At 38.2% G+C, this 26,081-nt stretch overlaps 1 protein-coding gene across 9 annotated transcripts in view; it reads right to left on the bottom strand.

Annotated features, from left to right (window-relative positions):
- The window catches only part of LOC135224681 (cAMP-regulated phosphoprotein 21-like), a 309,729-nt gene that overhangs the window by 125,066 nt on the left and 158,582 nt on the right, over positions 1-26,081 (bottom strand). For 8 of the 9 annotated variants that reach the window (XM_064263935.1, XM_064263929.1, XM_064263932.1 and 5 more), the window contains exon 2: positions 14,841-14,944. The exons of the other annotated variant lie outside the window; for it this stretch is intronic. The gene's annotated coding sequence lies outside the window, so the exon portion shown is untranslated. The remainder of the gene's footprint in view (positions 1-14,840; positions 14,945-26,081) is intronic. 9 annotated transcript variants of the gene reach the window in all.

Raw genomic sequence — 26,081 nt, forward strand, 5'->3', positions numbered from 1 at the left:
AATAAATAAAGCTGCGAAACGTTATTAATCATATTTTCAGCTCCGCAAATAATACACAAATAAATTTCAAAAAACCCTGACCACATATTCTTGACAAATTATTACATAACAGAAAAAAAAAATCACACCTTTCCTATGAACTGTTATTTCATAAAACAAGAAAGCGCGAATAAATGGAAATACATGTGTGGCGAGAGAGAGAGAGAGAGAGAGAGAGAGAGAGAGAGAGAGAGAGAGAGAGAGAGAGAGAGAGAGAGGAGCTATGCATGTTGCAACCCACTTCCCATCGACTGAAAAGCGTACGTGGGTGGAAAGAGGTGAGGCAAAACGCTATGTAAGATCAATGAAAGGTAAAGAGTAAGAGGAGGAGGAGGAGGAGGAGAGGAGGAGGAGGAGGAGGAGGAGGAGGAGGAGGAGGAGGAGGAGGAGGAGGAGGGGTAACCATAAAAAGGGAGAAAAGAAAACGGACGTTGAAAGTCAATTAAAAAAACAGGAAATATATAAAACTGGAAGTTCATATAATGTCATAGATAAAAATGAATGGCAGAAAAATAACTAACTTATATTTATGAGAGAGAGAGAGAGAGAGAGAGAGAGAGAGAGAGAGAGAGAGAGAGAGAGCGGAGTAAGGAAATGAATAAGAAAAAAAGAGTAGCATAAATTCAAAAGAGAGAGAGAGAGAGAGAGAGAGGAGAGAGAGAGAGAAAAGCCAGGCTTCCCAAATAAGTCCATTTAACACCACATACCTCCTTGACTTACGTCTTACTGTGTCGCGAAGTATTGTACATAATTATTCACAGGGAGCAGCAAATTCATCACTGATCATCACATGCCTTCGCTATCGCCTTTAATAAGTGTCCAATGCAATGCAATTCCCGCTACCACTCCACCAACACTCTCTCTCTCTCTCTCTCTCTCTCTCTCCACCACGGGCCTAAACAAGTCACGTGACCTTAACCCACTGTGAGTCCGTGCTTCATGCATGACAGGAGTTGGTCACCAGGCCAGATTTCAACATGCAACCTGAAACCGCAATGATCGCAGGTACGTTCTTCAACAGCCAGTATTTTCGGGGCTCAGGCAGGAATATTTAGCGCAAATTCGCTTCGAAAGATGATGGGAAAGAAGGAAGGGTCAACACAAATAAATTACATTCTCTTACTTTGAATCTCCAACATCTGGGCCCCCCTCCCCCCCTTTTTGTTTTAATAATTCTCTCCAGTTGCGAAATTCCAAGTTTTCCGTAATAATTCTGAGCGTGACACGGGGGTGAGGGTTAGGTACCTGACAGGCTGCTTTAAGCCTACTCAGATCGAAGCATCATTAAAATTTGCAATCGATTCGATGTTAAATCAAGAACGAAGAAGGCTCCTGTGTCCTTCACTGCTTATTAAACAGAGCAGAATGACAGACACAATCGTTTGGAAAACTCTACGGTCATGGGTAGCCACGTTTCATTATTATTATTATTATTATTATTATTATTATTATTATTATTATTATTATTATTATTATTATTATTATTATTATTATTATGCTCTATCACAGTCCTCCAATTCGATTCGACTGGGTGGTACTTATAGTGTGGGGTTCCGGGTTGCATCCTGCCTCCTTAGGAGTCCATCACTTTTCTTACTATGTGCGCCGTTTCTAGGATCACACTCTTCTGCATGAGTCATACTTTTAAAAACCCCAACACAGAGGCAGCTGAGGGAAAAACATCAGCTCTCTTTGCAGCACCGCTCGAAATAATACTTGTAGAAAGGGGGGGAAGCCGGTCAAGTGAATGAGATATGAAAATATGTTCGTGATTGTCGCTTAGGTAAAATCTAACGTTGGTATCAGAGCTTTTAAATCTCAGATCATATTGGAACTCAACAAAGTTCTAAAACGAACTTGTCATAACCGCCCTCCAAATCCCCATTTAAATATAGCTATATAAAGTTCGATGATATGACTGTGACTAGTTAATGTTTTTACGTAAACTAAGAACGCCCAGTTCCTGTTGGACTTCAGCACGAAAAACAATTGAAGCCTCTTTCTTCCATTCTGCACTGGAAAAACAAGCTTAAATACTTACTAATTATAAAGAAATCAAGAAGAATGTAAGAAATTGCTGGGAAAAGATAAAAATATAATCACGAAACCAACAGATTAGAGAAAATAATAAAATACTGAAACTTAGAACACAGACTCTGAGGTAAAGAACGAAATAATTTCATGTTAACACCGCAATCCGATAAATCTATAGTTTAAACTAGTAAACAACCAAAAGCTATGCAAAATTTGAAATATGAGGTAACTTCTCCAAAATTTACAAAGACTCTCTCTCTCTCTCTCTCTCTCTCTCTCTCTCTCTCTCTCTCTCTCTCTCTCTCTCTCTCTCCTGAATACTTAGTTGCACACAAAAGGTCAGAGGTCGAACTTCAAACACCGCAGTCGGCCAATGCAGTTTCCTTATTTCAAAATGAGCAGAAGTCTCTTCGGCGCTATCGAGTTCCTGTAGTCTATAATGTTGTATGAGCCGTGGATCCATAAACCTTCCAGCAACGGCCCGGCGGTGGCCTGTGCTAAAGCGCTGGCAGACGCTCGATTATGGCTAACTTCAACCTTTAATAAAATCAAAACTACTGAGGCTAGAGGGCTGCAATTTGATACGTTTAATGATTGGAGGGTGGTTGATCGACATACCAATTTGCAGCCCTCTAGCCTCAGTAGTTTTTAAGACCTGAGGGCGGACAGAAAAAGTGGGGACGGACAGACAAAGCCGTCGCAATTTTTTTTTTTTTTTTTTTTTACAGAAAACTAAAAATGTGAATTTTTTTTACCTTACTATCGAATAGACATAAGAAAACGAGCGCTTTCTCGTAATACAATGCCATTGCAAAATGATTCCGGTTAGTCATAATACTGATATGAGCAAAAGCACATAGTAACGTGCAAACATGAATTTACACTTAGATAAAACATTAATAAGTAGAAATAATAACCCGACTGACAGGGAAGACACAGATTCTTGTACCATTCATAGTTCTGATCTATATTCTTTGAATTTTGGTACATCAAGAAAACAATGAAACGTTTGCTGCAATAACATAAAAGATAAAGAATGAAATCATTTACTGAAAAAGCTGGAACGGAGACTACATAACAGAACAATACGTAATATCTCATTAATAATAATAATAATATAGATCAACATTCAAAGTAAAATAACAAAATAGCGCCATGGCGCAAAAAAAAAGGCATATAGAATATAGATCCTCATCTTCCTCCTCCCGTCCAACTACCTCTCTCTCTCTCTCTCTCTCTCTCTCTCTCTCTCTCTCTCTCTCTCTCTCTCTCTCTCTCGTAGTAGCCATCTTGCTTGGTGAGACGTACCCGCGTGAAGTCAGATTAATCAACAGATATCACAAGTTTAACATACGACTAGAATTTGAGAAATATCTAGAAGTGTTCGTGAACTGAACTACGGTGATAAGATTAGTGTGAAAATAGTAGTATAAAGCGTCTTCTAAGTTAGTTTATCAAGTGTAATACTGTAAATCAAGAACAAGATGGCAGTAAGTTCCAACAGCGGGAAGAAGTGGCGTAATTTAGCTTGCTTGGCGGATTCGCAATACGATGAGGTAGCAGGAAGGGAACTGGCATTTCTCATCTATGAAATCAGCAACAGTCCTAACCAAAAAGATACAAAAGCATTCATAGATATATTAGAAGGATATAATCCTTCAAACTGGAACAAATCTAATGAAAACATCTTGAAAATAATTGAAGAAGTTCCAAATAAAATCCAAGTGGTCAAGAGACTCATAAAGAAAATATACATAAACCAACATATTCCGACAAAGAAAATGAATAAGGTGAATCTTGTGAGTATCCTAATTGATGCATTAGGAAAAAAGAATGACCAAAAGCATGCAAACTGTGTAAGGTTTGGTATAGCATAGTCAATCCACAAAACCTAATCAGAAAATGTGCTGCATGCAAACATTCCGACCCATCCACAGTGTGCTGAGGTAATGCAAGATTTGAGAAAAGATACAAGAATTTTTTGTTCAACATGTCTATCATGGATAGACAATGTTATTAAATCAAGATTGAATGTACAAATAGTTGAGGATGAAGAAGAAGAGGAAGAGGAAGAAGAAGAAGAAGAAGAAGAAGAAGAGGAAAACAGAAGAGAAGTAAACAAAAATGAAATGACAGAAAAAAATAAGGAAAACAAAGAACAAGATAAAAGTATGGATGCAGAGATACTCATTGATACTACATATGAGGCAATAAAGCAGCATACCTACGAAGAAATAAATTACGACGATATGACAACAGAAAAGCAAATCCCGAAGAGGCTCTACCCAGATCTACACAATGACGGGAAAGAGGAATAAATAGACAAGAAAGACAAAATCTGCAACCTTTTGAAAAGAGGGAATTGCAGATTTGGAGAAAGATGTTACTACAAACATCCTAATGGTATGTCAAAACTATGAAATATATGGTAAATGGTGCATACCTAGATGGCTATGGGGTAGGGGTGATTGCAGAGATCTGCATCCAAAAAATATGTAAAAACCTAAAAGAAGGAAAAGGATGTAAGTTCGACAAAAAAATGCAAATATATGCACCCTGTAGCCATGAATCATAATCAAATAAATAACCAACCAAGTAATAAAATCCAAAATAAGAAAGAAACAAATAAAGAGAGAAATCAAGAATATCAGGTAAAGAGAAAAGCAAACCACCAATGAGATATGCAGAGGTGTCAGCAAAACAATTTCAAAGCATCAGCTCCGAAATTCTACTCAAGAGATAATAACTGTATTTATTATGCAAGAGGATATTGCAGAAATGGAGAAAATTGCAGATTCAGACACAAAATGAATAATATGAAGAAGGAAGATCAAATATTATGGGAAAGTTGGATTTTTTAATGTCAGAATTTCTGGAAATGAAAAAAAAGAACAACATACCAGAACAGGAAAGGAGACATGGCAAAACCTTTATTACTACCATTATTAAATGAAGGAGAAACACGCAAACCATCATAGTGATGAATGCGCAGGGTTTAGTTACGAGTAACTCAAAAAGAAAAATAGAGTACTTAGAAGAACTAACCCAAAATGAAAAGAAAATAGATATAATGAATATAAGTGAAACCTGGTATTCCCAAGAGACTGGGAATGATGATCAAATAAAAGGGTTCCAAACTTATAGATCAGATAGAAAAAATAGGAATCAAGGGGAACCGCAATATATGGGAAAGACAAAAAACAAGGAAAAATATATGAGAAATATAGTAACTCAGAATGTGAACTAATAGCGGTAGAATTTGAATCTGAAAAATTAATGAACATAGTAATATATAGACCTCCTAATACTAAAGAGTTTGACTTAATAATTGAAAAATTGGATGATATATGTAGAAATCACAAGGACTGGACTATTCTCCTATCTGGTGACTTCAACTTTCCTTTCGTAGAATGGAAAGAACGAATAGGAGATTGTGGTTGTACTTATACATATAAAAAAGGAAAGGAGAGTAAGATGAGTTAGGTGCAGAAGATAAGAGGCAATTTGAAAAGCTATTAGATATGCTACTAGAATACAACATTCAACAAATAAATCACCTGCCAACAAGAAAAGGAAAATACTTTGGTTAGACCTAGTATTGTGAACGAGATGAATTATGTTAAAGAAATAATAGTTTATAATGCGAGTATTTCAGACCATAATGTCATAGAATTACAGTTCATTCCAAAGCAAGTGAAAATAGAGATAAGCAAGAAATGAAAAAGTGGGAAGGATATGGAAAATACAACTTCTACAGTAAAAATATAAAATGGTCAGAAATTAATGAAGAATTAAACAAAGATTGGGATAACATTTTCGTAAGTGATGACATAAGGGTAAATACGGAGATATTATATAAATATTGGATAGTGGATAAATATTATACCGAAGAAGAAAAGTAAACATCATTCATGCATACCAAGAGACAGAAGGATCTTGTTCCAGAAAATCAGAAAGTGGAAAAAAGGTCTTGCAAAAGAAAAAAATGCATGGAAAGTTATAGAACTAAAAAGTAAGATAGAAAATGCAGAACAAAAGATTATACAATCAAAAGAAAATGAAAAACGGGACTTGTTTGGAAGAAAAAAACCCACCCTATTAAATGATCAAGCAAAACCCCAAACTATTACAACTCATATGCGAAGAAGATGAATAAAAGAAGAATAGAAATAGGCCCTCTGAGAATTGAAGGGAGATTAACGAATGAAAAAAAGGAAATTTGCAACATACTGGCAGAACGATATAAGAGAGAATTCACCCCTAGAATAGATAATGAAGATAATGATATAGAAGTAAGGGACGAAAATAGTGAATATTTAGCTGACATAGAAATTAATGAAGCTGATATTGTGCAGGCAATTAATGAAATTAAAAATGGAGCTGCTGCAGGGCCGGATGGAGTCCCTGCTATTTTGTTAAAGAAAGTAGTTCATTCTATCGCAAAGCCACTTGCAATATTATTAAGACAAAGTGTAGATACAGGCAAGATTTATGATGAGCACAAATTAGCATATATACCCCCCTACTTTCAAAAGTGGATCAAGACTAGAGGCAAGTAATTATAGGCCTGTGAGTCTAACATCACATATTATGAACGTGTATGAAAGGGTAATGAAGAAAAATATTATGAAACATTTAATAAAAAATAATTTGTTTAATATAGGACAACACGGTTTCGTACCCGGAAAAAGTACACAAACCCAACTGTTAGTCCACCGTGAGAACATATTCAAAAATATGAAAAGCGGAAATGAAACAGATGTGGTTTATCTAGACTTTGCAAAAGCTTTTGACAAAGTAGACCATAATATATTAGCAAAGAAAATTAGAAAACACAATATCGTAGATAAGTAGGAAGATGGTTAAAAGATTTTTACACAACAGAAAACAGATAGTTATTGCAAACGATGAGAAATCGGATGAAACCAAGGTAATATCCGGTGTGCCACAAGGTACGGTGCTAGCTGCAATATTGTTTGTTATTATGATTGAAGACATAGACAGTAATGTTAAGGATTCGGTAGTGACTAGTTTCGCTGATGACACAAGAATAAGTAGAGAAATTACTTGTGATGAAGATAGGAACGCTCTACAAAGAGACCTTAACAAAGTATATGATTGGGCAGAGGAAAATAGGATGGTATTTAACTCTGATAAATTTGAATCAATAAATTATGGAGACAGAGAAGGAAAGCTATATGCATATAGGGACCTAATAATGAGACAATCACAAAAATAAGGAAGCAGTTAAAGACCTTGGTGTGATGATGAATAGGAACATGTTATGCAATGATCAAATAGCAATTCTGTTGGCAAAATGTAAAGCAAAAATGGAATGTTGTTACGGCACTTCAAAACAAGAAAAGCTGAACACATGATTATGCTTTATAAAAAACATATGTTCGTTAGTCCCACTTGCCAATGATTGCAATATGATATGGTACCCACACTATCAAAAGGATATTGCACAAATAGAGAGTGTACAAAGGTCCTTTACAGCTAGAATAGAAGAAGTTAAGGACCTAGACCATACTGGGAAAGACTACAATTCCTTAAAATTATATAGTCTAGAAAGGAGAAGAGAACGCTACATGATAATTCAGGCATGGAAACAGATAGAAGGATAACAGAAAATATCATGGAACTAAAAATATCAGAAAGAGCAAGCAGAGGTAGATTAATAGTGCCCAAAACTATACAGGAAAAAAAAATAAGGGAAAGCACCACAGGACATTAATCCACTACGCACCAGCATCGATAATGCAGCGTCTATTCTTCAATGCGTTGCCAGCTCATCTGAGGAATATATCAGGAGTGAGCGTAGATGTGTTTAAGAATAAGCTCGACAAATATCTAAACTGCATCCCAGACCATCCAAGATTGGAAGATGCAAAATATACCGGAAGATGTACTAGCAACTCTCTGGTAGACATAGGAGGCGCCTCACACTGAGGGACCTGGGGCAACCCGAACGAACTGTAAGGTCTGTAAGGTCTGTAAGTCTCTCTCTTCACACCCCCGCCAATCCTCCTTCCCTCCAACTAACCCCCCCCCTCCTCCTCCTCCTCCTCTCCTCCTCCTCCTCCTCCTCCTCCTCCTCCTCCTCCTCTCTCTCTCTGTCTCTCTCTCTCTCTCTCTCTCTCTCTCTCTCTCTCTCTCTCTCTCTCGAATATCGTGACGGAAAATATAAGAGCGAGCAGCCTTACACGCAAAAGACATTCACTGCATGCATACTACGAGGAACTACGCGCAGCAGAGTGGGAATTTGTCCGTTTCACAAAGCATTCATTCTTGAACGACAGAATAATATCAATGACCGTGATTGGGGACTGGGGATCGGGGATTTTGGGGATTTGGGAGGAAAGGGGATACCACTTGCGCGGCACACTGTGAACGATAGGAAAGGTTCTTCGCAGCGTTATTTCTTTTAGTAACAGATGCATCGCTTGTCATATAATTTTCATATGGTATTTTTTGGTCTTTTTACTTTGCTCCAATTGTCGCCTCGTATTCAATAATAATAATAATAATAATAATAATAATAATAATAATAATAATAATAACTAATAAATAAAGTGAATAATAATAATATAATTGTGAAAGAAATCCACAGTTACGTATGGGCACAAATATATTTCAAAATAAATCTATATAATAATAATAATAATAATAATAATAATAATAATAATAATAATAATAATAATAATAATAATAATAATAATAATAATAATAATAATAATAACACAATTCCAAGATCCAAACCACGCAATCTCATCAAAACGCAAAATTCCGAACCCAACTTAAAATACAGTCAGAAGTTAAAGCGTCACTGCTTGTAAAACTTCCAAAAGTCCCGTAAATTAAGATTAAGTATAACAGAATACAAAATGTATAAATAAATAAATACCCAACCATTTCGGAATTTTATTCGGGAACGTCTCTTCCGCCACATTCCGGCGTTTAGGGAGAACACATCCAAAAGTCCCACAACTTTCACGGGACGATTCCGATTCGTATTCCCATAAGGCCGACCAGCAGCGATGGTCCTCCTGAATCCCTGATGACAATGGAACGAATAAGTAACACGTCTGAGACATTTCGACGCTTTTCGGTCATTTGCCGCGCGGGAAATAAGACGGTAAACAAGACGGAAACAGCAGGAAAAAATAAAGCTTCGAAAAAGGTTTCTCATATTGACAGTTTCATACTTTTTTTTTTTTTTTTTTTTTGAGAGATTTTTTTTTGAGAACCGAGAGAGAGAGAGAGAGAGTTTTTTTTTGGGAGAGAGAGAGAGAGCAGAGGGATGAGGAGCGGGAGAGAGAGAGAAGGAGAGAGAGAGACAGAGTACCAATTGCGGAAGTTTCGTTTTTACATCGAAACAGGACACGCAGACACACAAACACACACACACACACACACACATATATATATATATATATATATATATATATATATATATATATATATATATATATATATATATATATTAAAAAAATAAATTGAATATACATATAGTTAATATAATGAATCAATTGATTTTTCATTCACCGATAATATACTATATATATATATATATATATATATATATATATATATATATATATATATATATATATATATATATATATAACACACACATATATACACAACTTACACAACTATCGTTTTTAATTACCGCTCTGCCAGGAGTCAACCACATAATGAAACGGGGTGGGAGGGGGGGGGGGGGGGGGGAGGGGGGGGGGGGGGGGGCGCGGACCTCGCGTGACCCGAATTATCGCATGGCGCACGAAAACCCGGTGTCTTACTTCTTAACGAAGGGGGAGTGGGGAGGGGGGGGGGGGGGGTGGGGGGGGAACGAAAGCGACTGTCGTGTACCTCGTGTCTCAGATCAAGGTCGAGAGATTACAACAGCCAGTGACAAAGTCTTTCATCGTCACGTAAAGGATAATTCTATTATATATATATATATATATATATATATATATATATATATATATATATATATATATATATATATATTACTTTACACATTTTTCTTTAGCAAGTCTTTAGAGATGACAACAGGGTGTGTGTGTGTGTGTGTACGTACATATACAAGTGTATACATATATATGCTTGTACATATTTACATACATATACTGACGAATCATGGACGAAAGTCGCATGCAGAAAACTTCCACAACACGAGCTGCTTAATAACACCTAAAGCGAGGGTTCATCAAAAAGATTCTAGCCAGCCCTGGATTTGAACCTATTATCTCCTTTGTGTAATCTAAGATACTTGACATTAAAGCTCTTTAATGTATATAAATTAATATATTATATATATATATATAATATATATATATATATATATATATATATATATATATATATATATGTGTGTGTGTCAACCTTGCTAGCATCAAACGAGAAGAGCCAAAATCTACAACCATCTCTTTACGAAAGGATTCAAACCATTATGCAATACTCTCTCTCTCTCTCTCTCTCTCTCTCTCTCTCTCTCTCTCTCTCTCTCTCTCTCTCTCTCTCTCTCTATCTTTCCCCTGGGTACGCAAGGCTGGGTCTTACTGCCATTGTTATCCCTAATTAGAGCTATAAAACGCTCCTTAAAACTCTTCCCCGTTAAAGGAAAGCTCGATATCATTTTAACAAAGCCCTTCCTTTCCCTTCCTGACATCCCATCTGGCTGGACGAAGCTCCCATTTAATTGCGTCCGACAACGAAAACAAAGGTAATAATTCTGGTGTCAGCTCGGATAAATGTAAAGGGTGCCCACAAAGTCCCACGACCATTATCAGTATTTACTAATTGTAATGGTACTGGGATACCCTGTAATTCCACACCCAATAACGTTAAACTGTATATCGAGATATTTGTACCCAGACTGCGTAACCAGAAGGCTATACACGGGGCTCGTCATCCATACAATGTTACAGTTTTACAGATGGGAAATTCATCCTCGTCGGTTTTGGCAAAGTTTCTCTACAAGTCAGAAGTATATTATTCGTTCCATCTTCATTCATTCGTTCACGTAATTACGTCCTTACAAAAGTACTAGTCAATTGTATACAGTTTTTCATATACAGCAGTTTTTTTATTTGCTCCATTAAACAACCGAGTAGTTTTATAACAATTACAAATGCAATGGTTAAATTTTAGTGGTTCGTATTTTTAATCACATTTCGTATTTTCATTTACTCTAATACTTTCATATTTCCATTGAGTCTAATACTTCTGTCAATCGTAACCTTGGGGTAAGGGAAAAGCATTCATATAATTTCTCATCTAACTTTATTCCAATCACATTTGCACACAGGTTTAAATTTGCCCACACCTAAACATACATACGAACAACCTGATAAATGAATTTCCTTTTAACGATGCTCACTCAATCTACCGGGGAGAGAGAGAGAGAGAGAGAGAGAGAGAGAGAGAGAGAGAGAGAGAGAGAGAGAGAGAATACTTGTTTCTTTGCTATTTCCAAATAAAATTTTTGTTATTGATATGCTTCTTAGAACGAAAGCAGGAGACACACTTTTACATAACAAATGGATACTCCTTTATAGTGAGTTTCTGGATACTCCTTAAAAGTGAGTTTCTGGATACTCCTTTAAGGCGAGTTTCTGGATATTCCTGTAAAGTGAGTTTCTGGATACTCCTTTAAGGCGAGTTTCTGGATATTCCTTTAAAGTGAGTTCCTGGATACTCCTTTAAGGGGAGTTTCTGGATACTCATTTAAAGTGAGTTTCTGGATACTCCTTTAAAATGAGTTGCCAAAGAAAGAAGCAAATGATAAAGGCTACGATGCAGAAACGTTCCCAACAAGAATCAAGGGGACGAAAACGTCCCCAACACAAACTGACGTACTAGAAACGTTCCCAACTCAAATCAAGTGAGTGGGGGGACGTACCCAAACTTTACCCAGGCCCAACAAATACCACCAGTTCAGCTTGGCGTCATGTACCTGAGGAAAACATTGGGAAATGTCACAATCCTTTACAGAGGAAAGTTAAATTGCCACACTTAATCAACTGATGCTTAAGAGCTTACTGCCTTGAACTTTTTTTTTTTTTTTTTTTTTTTTTTTTTTTTTGGGGGGGGGTGGGGGGGGGGCGGGGCGTTGTAATTCAACAAATGTAAAGACGCCATACGTGTGGCCAGGCAAATGCATTCCCTTTAAGCCAAAAGGGGAGATATTCTCCCAATCAAACCTCGGGTAAGGGCATACTTGTGCGAATCAATATGTGTCAGGTATTCAAGCGATGAATTTTTCAAGCTGCAGTAAGTACGATTATTGTAGAACCCTACGGGGGGGGGGGGGGGTGGGGGGGGGGGTTGAAAATTTTTGGTTACCATCTTCCACATACACACAAACAAAAAAATCATATCTAAACAGAAATAATCTAGGGACTTTGAAGAGAAAAAATAATCTAGGGGTTTTGAAGCGATAAAATAATCTAGGGACTGTGAAGAGATAAAATAATCTGGGGACTTTGGAAGAGATAAAATAATCTAAAGGGAATGGGAAAGAAATAAATCTAGGGACTTTGGAAGACAGAAATTAAACAATCTAGGGCTTGAAGAGATAAAATAATCTAGGGATTTTGAAAAGAAAATAATCTAGGGACTTTGAAGAAATAAACAATCTAGGGACTTTGAAGAATTAAAATAACTAGACTGTGAAGCCGATATAATCTAGGGACTGTGAAGAGATAAAAATAATCTGGGACTTTTTGGGGAGAGATACAATAATCCTAGGGACTTTGAAGAGATAAAATAATCTAGGGATTTTTGAAAAGAAAACTAAATCTAGAACTTTGAGAAAATAAACAATCTAGGGACTTTGAAGAGATAAAATAATCTAGGGACTGTGAAGAGATAAAATAATCTAGGGACTGTGAAGAGATAAAATAATCTAGGGACTTTGAAGAGATACAATAATCTAGGACTTTGAAGAGATAAAATAATCTAGGGTCTTTGAAGAGAAAATAATCTAGGGACTGAGAAGAGAGAGAAGAGATAAAATAATCTAGGGACTGAGAAAAGATAAAATAATCTAGGGGCTTTGAAGAGATAAAATAATCTAGGGACTTTGAAGAGATAAAATAATCTAGGGACTTTGAAGAGATAAAATAATCTAGGGTCTTTGAAGAGAAAATAATCTAGGGACTGAGAAGAGATAAAATAATCTAGGGGTTTTGAAGAGATAAAATAATCTAGGGACTTTGAAGAGATAAAATAATCTAGAGATTTTGAAAAGAAAATAATCTAGGGACTTTGAAAAGATAAAATAATCTAATGACTTTTAAGAGAAAATAATCTAGAGATTTTGAAAAGAAAATAATCTAGGTACTTTGAAGAGATAAAATAATCTAGGTACAAAGTAATCTAGGGACTTTGAAAAGATACAAGTACAAGCAACCTAAGGCGAGGGCATTAAACAAATTCTAAGGTCTCAAGACACGACCACACCAAACAGAAATCCAACGCAGAGAAATCGTTTGCTCTTAAACTGACTTCAAAGGGAAACACGTCCTTCGAAATCAGGCCAAAGGTGTGTTTTACATAGCTGATGACAAAAACGGTAGCAGAAGCTTCCCAGAAAGACTTACAACACGAGAAACACATTTAACACAAGCCTCGACACCTGGCACGACATCAATTTAAAGAGGCTGCAAGAAGCAGGCGACTGAGAATGAAAATGCTGCAGCAATGCGCGAATGAATTAATGGCACAAAATGCAACCGAATCTTTTTATGCAAAGTCGTCTTGAGGTAATGGTGCAATTAACACTATATGCGACGGGCGGTACAGCAGTGATACAAGGCCTAAGATCAGTCAACTTCTACGGCATTCACAGCGAAAGTGTAGGAAAAACAACCCTTTCCATTACGGAAAAAAAGTCTGTGGGAAGTGATGAAAACTTTTAAATTTATTTTAACCTCAGAAATAACTTAGATAAAACACAAGTTCATAAATACACTGTGATAAAAGTATCAAAATCTGCTGGTACGTTCGTTCTTTGCTGAATCACGGATGAACAGCCACCTGCAACCAACCCCCCCCCCCCTCCCCTCGCCCGCCTCCCCAAGGACCAACACCACACCCCAGTGTCCTTCCAAATTTCACGAATCCCCTTTAAGCTCATCAGTACATTTCCTTTTATATGCTAATATACAAATTACTTATCACTGACTCCAACATTGTACCTATATATATGTTAAATGCTAAACGCATGGCACTTATTTAACACCTGAAGACGGTTTTAATACGAGGAAATAGAATATAAAAGCCATTTCTATCAGGTGTTGTTTAACGTGTACCCAAATAATACAATAGGAAATTCCAGAGGCTATTTCTATTAGATATCCCGCAACAAATATCCAAAAACAAAGCCAAAATGCATCACAAATAAGGTCCTAATCTGGTCCTTAAAAAGAAAAAAAGAAAAAAAACCTTCCACAGTACAATCTCCCTAACCCGCGATAACAAGAATTAAGGTCTAAACTTATCTACCAGACAGATATATATATAAAAAAATCACACAGACAATGACCAATTTGTACCCCAAAAAGCAACAAGCATTTTGAAACTGAACGATTTAGAAATACTAAAAATAAAATCCACGTGTCCATTTTCTGTGGTTCCCAAGAAATCTCAATCCCCCCCCCCCCACCCCCCCCCCCCAATAACTGACCTATATGCTGACCTCTTTGGAGGGTCGCGCACTGGCCTCATGAACGAACCCAAAATCAACTTACCATCTACATAATGAGATGTGATTGGATGCCGACAGTAATGACGTCACATACGGTCACCTTCAACCTCCTGTCCGCTGGCAGATTCATTCGCGCATTTCATTAACCTGCCGAAGACGACAAAGGAAGAACGGGTTACTCAGGGGAATTCTAATGAAGGACGGTCAGTTTATACATACATAAACACACACACACACAGGATTATACCTTGATCCTCTTTCCTTATTGCTTAAAGAACATGCCGCCCAAGATTAATAAACTGTAACCCCACCCACCCCCCTCTTTCTGATTTTGTATCATAAAGGCCTGTCAACTCCTTTTATCTGCAGTGTGATCTTGAAAATGTAGAATATGCTACGAAAGTACTTGTTCCAAGTCCCTGTTTCATTTACCTTTCTACCGAGGATTTAAGGATATTCTCAAGTACGTGTTCCTTATTGCTATATTGGACACACACATATATATACACACGAACACGCACACACACACACACACCAAAACCACGGCTATCAATTTAATCACAAGATTCTTGAGCCATGTATGCCAAGCGCAGCTTTTTCCTTAACACTAAAAGTTCACAATATATGCACAACTGTCACAACCACTTAATCTGAACACACACAACACACACAGACATTCACAACAGTATAAGAATGGTTAAACGAACAGGGTACAAGGAACAAACCCACAAGCACTCCTGGAAACCGCTGGCATGTTATTCCAGCAGTTAGCAGTTCATGATACCGTTCATTCCAGCTCTCCAAATGGTACAAAAAGCAATTCCCCCCTACAAACGAAGGAATGGGGTTGTATCTGCTATCAAGAAGGTTCAAGGATCGACAATGGACCCTAATTCGGCAAGTCCTTCAACTAAGAAGTCACGGATTATCGTGAAGGTTCTGTATCTCTTCTTCTCCTCCTTCTTCTTCAGATTCTGGGAGCCACACCCAAGACCAACCACGCCCTCTTACGTCACAAGAACACACACACAAACTAGTGTAAGATAGTGTGTTTTTTTCACTTTTCTCAGAACCAAGACGTTCTCTCTCTCTCTCTCCTCGAGTTTCTTGTTATTCCACTGGGAACTTGCTGACCTAACAAAGAATATTTTTCAAATTATGAAACTAAACTTTTCTTCTGCTCTTCACAACAGGATTTACATATTCGGCGAACGATAAACATATTTCAATAAATAAAGAATAACTACTATAATAAGATACAGAAATAAATGAATAAATAGATCAGATTTTCTTCTCAAAACCTTTGCTCTAAAAAACTGACTCGACGAAGCATTATGCCCCTATATCACAAGTGACTTAACTGAACCACATATACACAAACTCCTATTGGAATGGAATATAAAATTTAGGCCAGAGGCCTGGCGCTGGGACCTATGAGGTCATTCAGCGCTGGGAGGAAATTAAGAGTAAAAAGGTATTAAAGGCATGACAGGAAGAAAACCTCAAAGCAGTCGCACTAAGAAACAACTGTTAGGAGAGAGTGGAGAGTAATAAAATGGACTAAGATAATATGAACGGAGTTACAGTAAAAGGAATGAAAGGGGTTGCAGCTATGGCCCGGAAAGAGGCTGCAAAGAACCTTACGTAATGCCTACAGTGCACCACGTAAGGAGCACTGACTGCACTGGCCGACTACGGGGAGGAAGCTCATATTAAAATTGTAAAGAAAGACGACTCTACGCCACTAATTTAGAAGATAATTTCACTTTGTTTAATAATAACATAAAGTAATTATCTTACAGTTCAGTCATCACGAAAACCAAAATTATGAATCACTGCTCACAGATTCTCTCAACCTCAGTTCCTCAGCACCATCAACACTGTCTCACGAACAGCATAAGACTCCACTGGATGATCTCTGACAGGAGAGATACTATGTAAAACAAAGATCACCAAGGGAGGGGGGGGGGGGGGGGGGGGGGGGGGCACAAGAAGGGTGCCATTCTTAGAAACAATGATCACAAGTGAAGGACATTTTCAGAATCAATAAATAAAAAAGAGCGGCATTCTCAGAGCTAATGTTGATAGGAAGGTGCATCATAATAAATGGAAGTCTCACAATCAAAATGTAAATGAAAGAAGACCTATTCTTCAATTCATCCTTAACAAGAGGTCTTCTCCAAAACAATGCACCCAAGACAGAGGCCTGTAAATCAATGAAGTCAAACCAGAGGCCTTCTTAGAATCAGTGACACAATCTGGAAGCCTTCGTCGAATCACTGACTTTCAAGAGGCCAACATTCTCAGGATAAATGAGCATAAAAAGATGCATTCTCAGGATATTCTCATAGCCATTTATCGTAAAAGGTGTATTCTTAAGGTAACTCATCGCAAAAGGAATAATTCTCAAGGTAAACTAATATTCTTTTAAAAATCCGCCATTCAAGGGCCAATAGTTAGCAACTAGAATGAAAAACTCGATCACTGGTAACAAACAACAATTTGCATTAATGCCTGCAATGTCTAATACATACAACTGTACAATCTCTTCTTTCAAAGTTTATTCCTTATGACATATGACTAGACTCTTCTCTATGTTTATCTACTTTCCTTTTAACAGTAACATGCGCTTGGCGTGTCATTAATCATCCACTATAAATCTACTTATATGGTTAAGATAAAGACACTCTACAATAAAAGAATCAGTAATTAAAATTCGAAATCTAACATCAACTTTCAATGCTAAGTCCTGTATTAAGGAAAAAAAGTTTTGGCATTCAGTCGAGTTCGAGGAAAACTATACATATTTAGTTACGAAGGGAACAGCTAATGACAAATGAAGAAAATGATAACCCTCAATTAAAACGTAATGAAAAGGCTCACTCACAAAGACCAAAGGCAAAATAAAACTACAAAAAGTGCCAAATGATCAGAAAAGGTTAACAAACCAAGAAAATTGCAACCCGTCTCCTAACGGTCATTCTACGTATATATGCAAGAAAATGTAGGAGTTGCTAGCAAACGCCTTAAAAAAATTACAAGGTACATTTTTGTCTGAAGCAGCGTCCCACCCGGGACAACCAGCCGAAAAATGTGGTTACATTGCATAAAACTTACGCAGTAAGTAACTGGATTGAAATGGTACAATATACAGGGTTATAATAAAGTGCTTATGATTCTCCAATTATCTCCAAAGAATAACGGTAAACAAAAATTTAACAAACATTGTATTGAACTTAATGTTGCTTTCAATGCAAAGCGTAGAGAGAGACGAAAATAATATATTGCTTGAATCCCGAATTTAAATGCAAAATATGCAGTGGTGAATGCTTTAAAATAATGCATTGCTTGCCTTCGGAATGTAAATGCAAAATAAGCAGTAATGAATGTAATTTAACTTCTAGTGAATAACTTTTTAAAAATCTAAAAAATAAAAGAAGAGACTCAGTCGCAGTTGAAAACACCCCCCCCCCCCCCCCCAACCCCCAACACAGACCTGCCCAGCATGTTTATTGCAGGGTGCGTGAGAGAGAGACCCAGAGACCGATAGCTGACGCCTCGAAAACGCGAGCTATGAAGCGTGTAGACAGAATCTTCGATCATATCCATCGCAATGCACGACCGGCCTCACGCACCAATCTGTTCAACACGGCGACGGAGCGCTTTCAAGCCACCACTTTCTACGTTAGTCTTGTCAAAAACGGCCTTAAGGACGAGGGGAATATGGGTCAAAGTCTGTTACCTTTCTCTGCGATACTTACCTTAAACTCATGGATGAGAAATATAGAACTTGCAAAGGACTTTGATACATCGTAATAAGCGGTATACCAATCTACAAGCAATCGGAGAGCTGCTCAGTTGGTCCATTTATCTAAAATTTACGTGAAAGCTTGAATTGGTCGATGCAAGAGCTCGCCACTTATTAGTAGGGGTAAGGCGAAGATGAAAGACTTTCGCAAAATGAATTCAGTAGTATTTTACGGGGGAAATGCACGAGAAAAAAAAAACATCAACCGCACTTTGGCACGAAAAGCAGTGTACTAAATATGCCAATGAACTATGCAAGAATATGTTATAAATTACGTCAATGAACTATGGAAATATATGTTGAAAATTACGTCAATGAACTATGCAAGAATATGTTGAAAATTAAGTCGATGAACTATGCAAGAATATGTTGTAAATTACGTCAATGAACTATGCAAGAATATGTTGAAAATTTAAAGTTCGATGAACTATGCAAGAATTGTTGTAAATTACGTCAAGAACTATGCAAGAATATGTTGAAAATTAAGTCGATGAACTATGCAAGAATATGTTGTAAATTACGTCAATGAACTATGCAAGAATATGTTGAAAATTAAGTCGATGAACTATGCAAGAATATGTTGTAAATTACGTCAATGAACTATGCAAGAATATACCTTATATTTATATTTATATACCTTATATTTATATTTATACCTTATATTTATATTTATTTATGATAGAACAAGAGAGTATAACTGGCTGTTATTAGTAATGTAACAAAGGGCTTGTTTAAAGTACAGCCGTTTTATAAATATGTTGTTATATTGGGTTGGTGATCATTTACCAAAGAGCAGTTAACATTTACCTCTGGCTACGTAAATACTTATCTCGCCAGTCTGTATATAGCTATTGGATTAAGAGGATTACTGTAGCCTCGGTTGAAGACAAATAAAGAAGATTTAAGAACATCGGTATTATTTCTGATTATTCCACCAAGTACAATTGGGATATAACAAAGAATATGTTGAAAATTAAGTCAACGAACTATGCAAGAATATGTTGTAAATTACGTCAATGAACTACGCAAGAATATGTTGAAAATTAAGTCGATGAACTATGCAAGAATATGTTGTAAATTACGTAAGGTTTTCAGCTTCGATAAAAAACACTCGGTGGACAGAAAAACATTATTCAAGGTCACCCAACTGGGAATCAATGCATTATTATTATTATCATTATTATTATTATTCTTGTTGTTGTTGTTGTAACCATAATGCTTAAAAATGAGACCAGTCCCGACCACACGGACAACGCGTACCGTCCTAAAAATCCAAAGTACCCTCTTAAACCTGCAGGTCCGACAAAACCCGCCCACAGGATTGTTGTACGAAGTATTAGCAAATATCACGACAAACTCTACGGGAACAGATCACCGGGTTTCAGCATAGGCTGGGGAAACAGTCGCACCACTACCGAATTCAAATGTACGAAAATGAATAGAGGGGAAAATTAACCTAACCGTTGGGAGGTTGTTACATAATGAAAGTGTTCGTCTACATTCATCCTAAGTCGTGCGTCCGCTCTCGATGTATCCCCTTAGCAAGGAAAAAAGGGGAAAAGATGATAAAGTGTCACTCTGGTTTTGGAAAGGGTAAAAACAAAAATGTTGATTCTAGAAAAAAGGGAAAGAGAGAGAGAGAGGTTGATTCCTTCAAGGAATAGGGTGAGAAACCATGAGAGAGAGAGAGAGAGAGAGAGAGAGAGAGAGAGAGAGAGAGCGAGAGAGAGAGAGAGAGAGAGAGAGAGCGAGAGAGAGAGTTACAAGGAGTCGCAAGGATTAGAATGTCGCAAAGCCTTATTAGTCCATCCGAGGAGACACAGAGAGTAATAAATGTTGATTCCTTCAAGGAATAGAGTGAGAAACCATGAGAGAGAGAGACAGACAGACAGACAGAGGGAGAGAGTTACAAGGAGTCACAAGGATTAGAATGTCTCAAAGCCTTATTAGTCCATCCAAGGAGACACAGAGAGTAATAAATGTTGATTCCTTCAAGGAACAGGGTTAGAAACAATGAGAGAGAGACAGAGAGAGAGAGAGAGAGAGAGAGAGAGAGAGAGAGAGTTACAAGGAGTCGCAAGGATTAGAATGTCTCAAAGCCTTATTAGTCCATCCGAGGAGACATAGAGTAATAAATGTTGATTCCTTCAAGGAACAGGGTAAGAAGCCAGGAGAGAGAGGAGAGAGAGAGAGAGGAGAGAGAGAGAGAGAGAGAGAGAGAGAGAGAGTTACAAGGATTAGGATGTCTCAGAAACTTGTTTGTCCATGCGAGGAGACATCGTGTATTCACTTTTCTATAGAAGCAGGTTTTACTGAGTGAGAGAGAGAGAGAGAGAGAGAGAGAGAGAGAGAGAAAACACTGACCGTAACAAGTATCCACCCATAGCACACAGGGGAAACATTATTATACCCCAAAAATAACCCTATAAACACGCACACGACCTGGCTTCAAATTACCGAGCTGACCTTGCGCACCTTTCTTCCGAGAAATCCGCAATTAGGGCATAGTTACGGATACGGTTAAAGGTCAACTCAGGCGTCCTCCGGAGACCCCACAAGGGGTTGCATGTCGACGCCGCTCCAATAACCAAACATGAAACGGAGCGAGTACTGTCTTGGGACCCCAACCCCCCCCCCCCCCCCTCCCCGCACCCCCTCACGCCCTTCAACTTCTCAAGGTTACGGCCGCTATTGGAACAAAGGGGAAATGATCGGTAAGTGCTGTAATTGCTCAATTAAACATCAACATCAGAACGTTAATGACTGTTAATTGCTGTTTTTTTTTCTTCGTTCAGTTACGAAAACAGACCAGCGATTCCCAATCAACGAGTAGAACAGAATACAGACTTTGAGCCAAAGGCATTGCGCTGGAACCTATGAGGTCATTCAGTGCTGAAAGTGAAATTGACAGTAAAAGAGGTCTGAAAGATGTTAAAGGAGGGAGGAAAGTAAGATGGAAGAAAGGGAATATGAACGGAGGTACAGTAAAAGGAACGAAAGGGCTTGCAGCTAAGGACCGAAGGGAAGCTGCAAAGAACCTTGAGTAATGCCTACAGTAAGACGCATGAGGTGTACTGACGGCACTAACCTCTAAGGGGGTGACTAATTTAGATTCGTCGCGAATTCTCCAGAGAAATTTACTCAAGTGACTACTGTCATTAATATGTTTTCACCGACATCGATGAAGGTTCCTCTGATATCACTGCAAAAACAATGAGATCTCCGACCACACGGGAACAAAGATGTCTCCCAACGAACACAACCGGTCTAACAAAGAGAGGTTCAAAACGTTTGAAGTCTTCCCCTCTTTTATATTTATTTACTTTAAAATTCAACGGAAATGGTTGTTCTTTGCGTCACACTACACTACTCCGTTCCGTCAACTGACGCATTTGGCAACACCTTGGGATACCATTCTCAAATGAAAGTTAATTATGAGGAGAAAAAGATCACGGCTTCCGAAGACGACGTCTTGAAAGCTTTTTTTTTTTTTTTCTTCTCTTTCATCTTCGATACGAGAAAGAAAAATATTTAAAAAAAATACAACAAAACCCCTTTCAACCTCAGGCACCATCTAATACGTCACACAAACCGAGAGTATTTTGCACAAACACAGACAAGGCTACTAGCTACAGGCATGACACTAAAAAGATAAAAAAAAAAAACGAAAGATTGAAAAAATGAAAAAAAAAGAGCGATTCAGCTGTCAAATGTCTAATATTTCACCCTGGAGCTACGGCTGCCGTAAGACATTTGACTAGCCGAATAATTACCCCACACACGAGGACCACCGAAGGTATGTGTGTGAGTGTGTGTGTGTGTGTGTGTATGTGAGTGTGTGCAACGTTGTAATCGTTTACCTATGTCGAGAATCTTGGCAGGAAGCCAGGAGAGAACCACACACAGTCCCTGAGATTACTTGCAACGGAGGAGGAGGAGGAGGGAGGAGGAGAGAGAGAGAGGGAGAGAGAGAGAGAGGAGAGAGACGGAGGAGGAGGAGGAGGAGAGGAGGAGGAGGAGAGAGAGAGAGAGAGAGAGAGAGAGAGAAGAGAGAGCAGAGTGTACCCTCCGGATACCTGCTGCTTTCCACACGCTGAGGATGGACTCTACTAGACTTGCGTGCGGTCAGTCGCTCAAGGCAACGTTATGCCCTGTGATACGCGAAGAAGGGCATATCAGCAAGATAAACAGAATGATACCAGTAGCATTAGAATGGGGTATTTACTCGGAATGTTCTCTCTCTCTCTCCTCTCTCTCTCTCTTCTCTCTCTCTCTCTCTCTCTCTTATATGTGGTGTGTGTGTATATATATATATATATATATATATATATATATATATAATATATATATATATATATATATATATATACAAGAGAGGTTTGAACTTCAGCTCTCAAGCAGGATTTGAACTCGTGTCTACCGGAAACACGAGAAAATTCCAAAGCATTTTTTAGCAGACTCGTAAAACAGTCAGGGAACCAGATGTGAGCCTTGTGATATGATCAATGAAGGGCCACCTTCTTCAATATCAAGGCCAAGTTCGCACACTTGGTGGTACGAACAGGATCCGTTAAAAGGAACCATAGGTAGTTTGCTTGAAGATAATGACTTTTGAGCCTGTGATAGATAACAGATCGCAACGGGAGGGGGGGGGGGGGGGGCTAAGGAAGGCCTAGAGCTGGCAATCTCATTCCAAAATAATGGATGAGATTCCGTGGCTAACACGTTGGGAATGATACTCCCACTAAATAGATCATAACACTAAGAAGATCATGATTTCTTTCACATTTCTTTGAAGTTGGATCTCGAGGCTTTGTAGTGACAAGCGTATCCAAACAAGAGCAAAGAATTTGAGAAGTTGAGAGGCCATTGTGGCTATTATTTTTACATATCATGTTATCTCGTAAAATTGACCAGTAGAATCTACACACACACACACACACATACACACACACACACACACACACACACACATATATATATATATATATATATATATATATATATATATATGTAGTATATATATATATAATATATATATATATATATATATAAAAACAAATAAATATCTATATCTATCTATATAAATTAAAAAATTAAACATATTATTTATATTAATATATATATATATTATATATATATAAATATAAAATACAAAGGGAATATACAAAATTTACAAAAAGTAACCTTCTATCAAATAAATCAGCCGACTACTGTGTCCTGAGGCACTACAGCAGCAGCAGCAGGAGCAGCCACACCGTCTAGCCAATCAGCCAGCCCGGGGGGGGGGGGGGGGTAAGAAAAGGCGAGGGCCCCTTTAAAGGCGGCAAAACTGAAAACGGCTTCAGCGACGCGTTGTCAATTCTGAATAATGGAATAAGTTCGACCTTGCTTTTCCCTGTGAGCGTTCGAGAGTCACCACCTCCACCACCATCACCATTGTCACCCCATCACGATCGCCATGACTGACTTCGAAACCGATCAATTTCCCTTGACGAGTCTGCCGGTCACATTCGCCAATTCTGTGTATCGTAATGGCCACTTAAGACCCAGGTGGTATTTTCGATTCTTATCTACGCCCCACCTACCCCAGGTGCTGGTACTCAACATGGCGGAAGCTCCTTGGGAACGTCGTGTTTAGTACTAGCTACCGTTTATTACTGTAATCTGTCCACCACGCTATAGTAGATTCACATCAACCATGCATCTGATGTCTAGTCCAGTCCCGTACCTCGCTCCTGATTGGCTGTTGATAAGCCGATCACAGGGTTTGCAACTTTCAGTCTCTCTCGAGAGTTCACACAGGCAGGATGTATGTACCGCCTCTCCTGAGGTATACTTTTGAGAGACGTATCTCTCAAGAGAGGTGGAACATACATCATGCCTGTGTGAACTCTCGAGAGAGAGACTGAGAGTTTGCAGCCCTGTGACTGGCTTATCAACAGCTAATCAGGAGCGTCGTAAGGGACAACTGTAGTACTAAATAGGGCGTCCCAAGGAGCTTCTGCCATGTTTAGTATCAGGTGTGGTGACACGTAGTTAACAAGCCATAGTAACAGCAAGACTTCTTCACTTGCTTTATATACTAATATCCCTGGCTGTGCTCTCCACTGGAGGCCTTGAAATCTCCAAACCCAACAAGGACTCGAATACATACTGGGTTCAAAAATGAAGTTAGTGTAGTCACAAATGACACGACCAATTTTAACACTCAGGCAATAGTCATTTCTCCCATCTCCACAGATGGTCAGTTCTTAGTTCGTTTTTAAACACCCCAGATATATAATTTACTCTCATTAAAGAGAAAAACTATTGAAAAGTAAGATAACCACCAGGGCACTTTCAGCCATTTGGCGTTTAAGACAGTGAAAAGAGAGCGTTGGAGTGGTTGGACAACAAGATAAAAGATATTTAGACAATAAATGAGATTTAGCAAACATACCTAAAGGTGTAACAGTGAGAAAACTCCACAGTTACACTAAGAAGTGGCAGTTGGAGAGGTTGAAAAGACAAGATGGAAGAAGGAAGACAAATGGAGGTATAGTAAAAGGCCAAGGAGACGATGCAGCTAATAGTAGATACACATCAACCGTACATTTGATGTCTAGGCCAGTCCCTTACGACGCTCCTGATTGGCTGTTGATAAGCCAATCACAGGGCTGAAAATTCTCAATCTCTCTCCAGAGTTCACATGGGTAGGTCCTATGTTCCACACCTCCTGAGGGATAAGTCTTTCAAAAGTATCCCTCAGGAGAGGTGGAACATGCATCCCGCCTATGTGAACTCTCTCGAGAGACTGGGAGTTTCCAGCCCCTGTGAGTTGATACCCCTGTGAGTGATTATCAACAGCCAATCAGGAGCGTCGTAAGGGACTGGCCTAGACGTCAAATGTACGGTTGATGTGAATCTACTATAGGGACCGAAGGGACACTGTGTACACCCTTTCAGTACACTGCAGGTGGTCTACTCACGGTACCACCCCTCTAAGGAATTAAAAACATTTCAGAAATAACATAATGGATTCTGCCTTTGCTGTATTCTACTTTTCCTTCAAGTCACTTGGATACAGAATTTCTTCATTTTGCCAAACCACTCCACCAGGGTAGCTGTGTAATAATACAGGAATTTCTATATGCTTTGTTTTGCAATACCACCCTTATAGACACATTACGCAAAAACTATCCACGGCATTAACTACAAAAATATAAAAAAATACATTAAAATGGTTTTAATTTATTAATAAATAATAAAATACTGAAATAGTTATTGAAGTTTCAGCTTTCAAAGCAAAAAGGAATACACTACAGTGATTGTGATTTGTCAACAAATAGATAACCAACGTATTCTGAAACTACTGAAAGAAATGTTGAACTTTCGACTTTAAAAAGCGTGCCTATGTGCGTCTGTGTGAGTAGTGGCAAACGCACCCATGTACGCTTCTAGTAAAGAAGAAATATTGTCATTTGAGTTTTCCAT

The sequence above is a fragment of the Macrobrachium nipponense genome, chromosome 12 (genome assembly GCF_015104395.2).
Source record: "Macrobrachium nipponense isolate FS-2020 chromosome 12, ASM1510439v2, whole genome shotgun sequence".
In the NCBI taxonomy this organism is placed as follows: Eukaryota; Metazoa; Arthropoda; class Malacostraca; order Decapoda; family Palaemonidae; genus Macrobrachium; species Macrobrachium nipponense.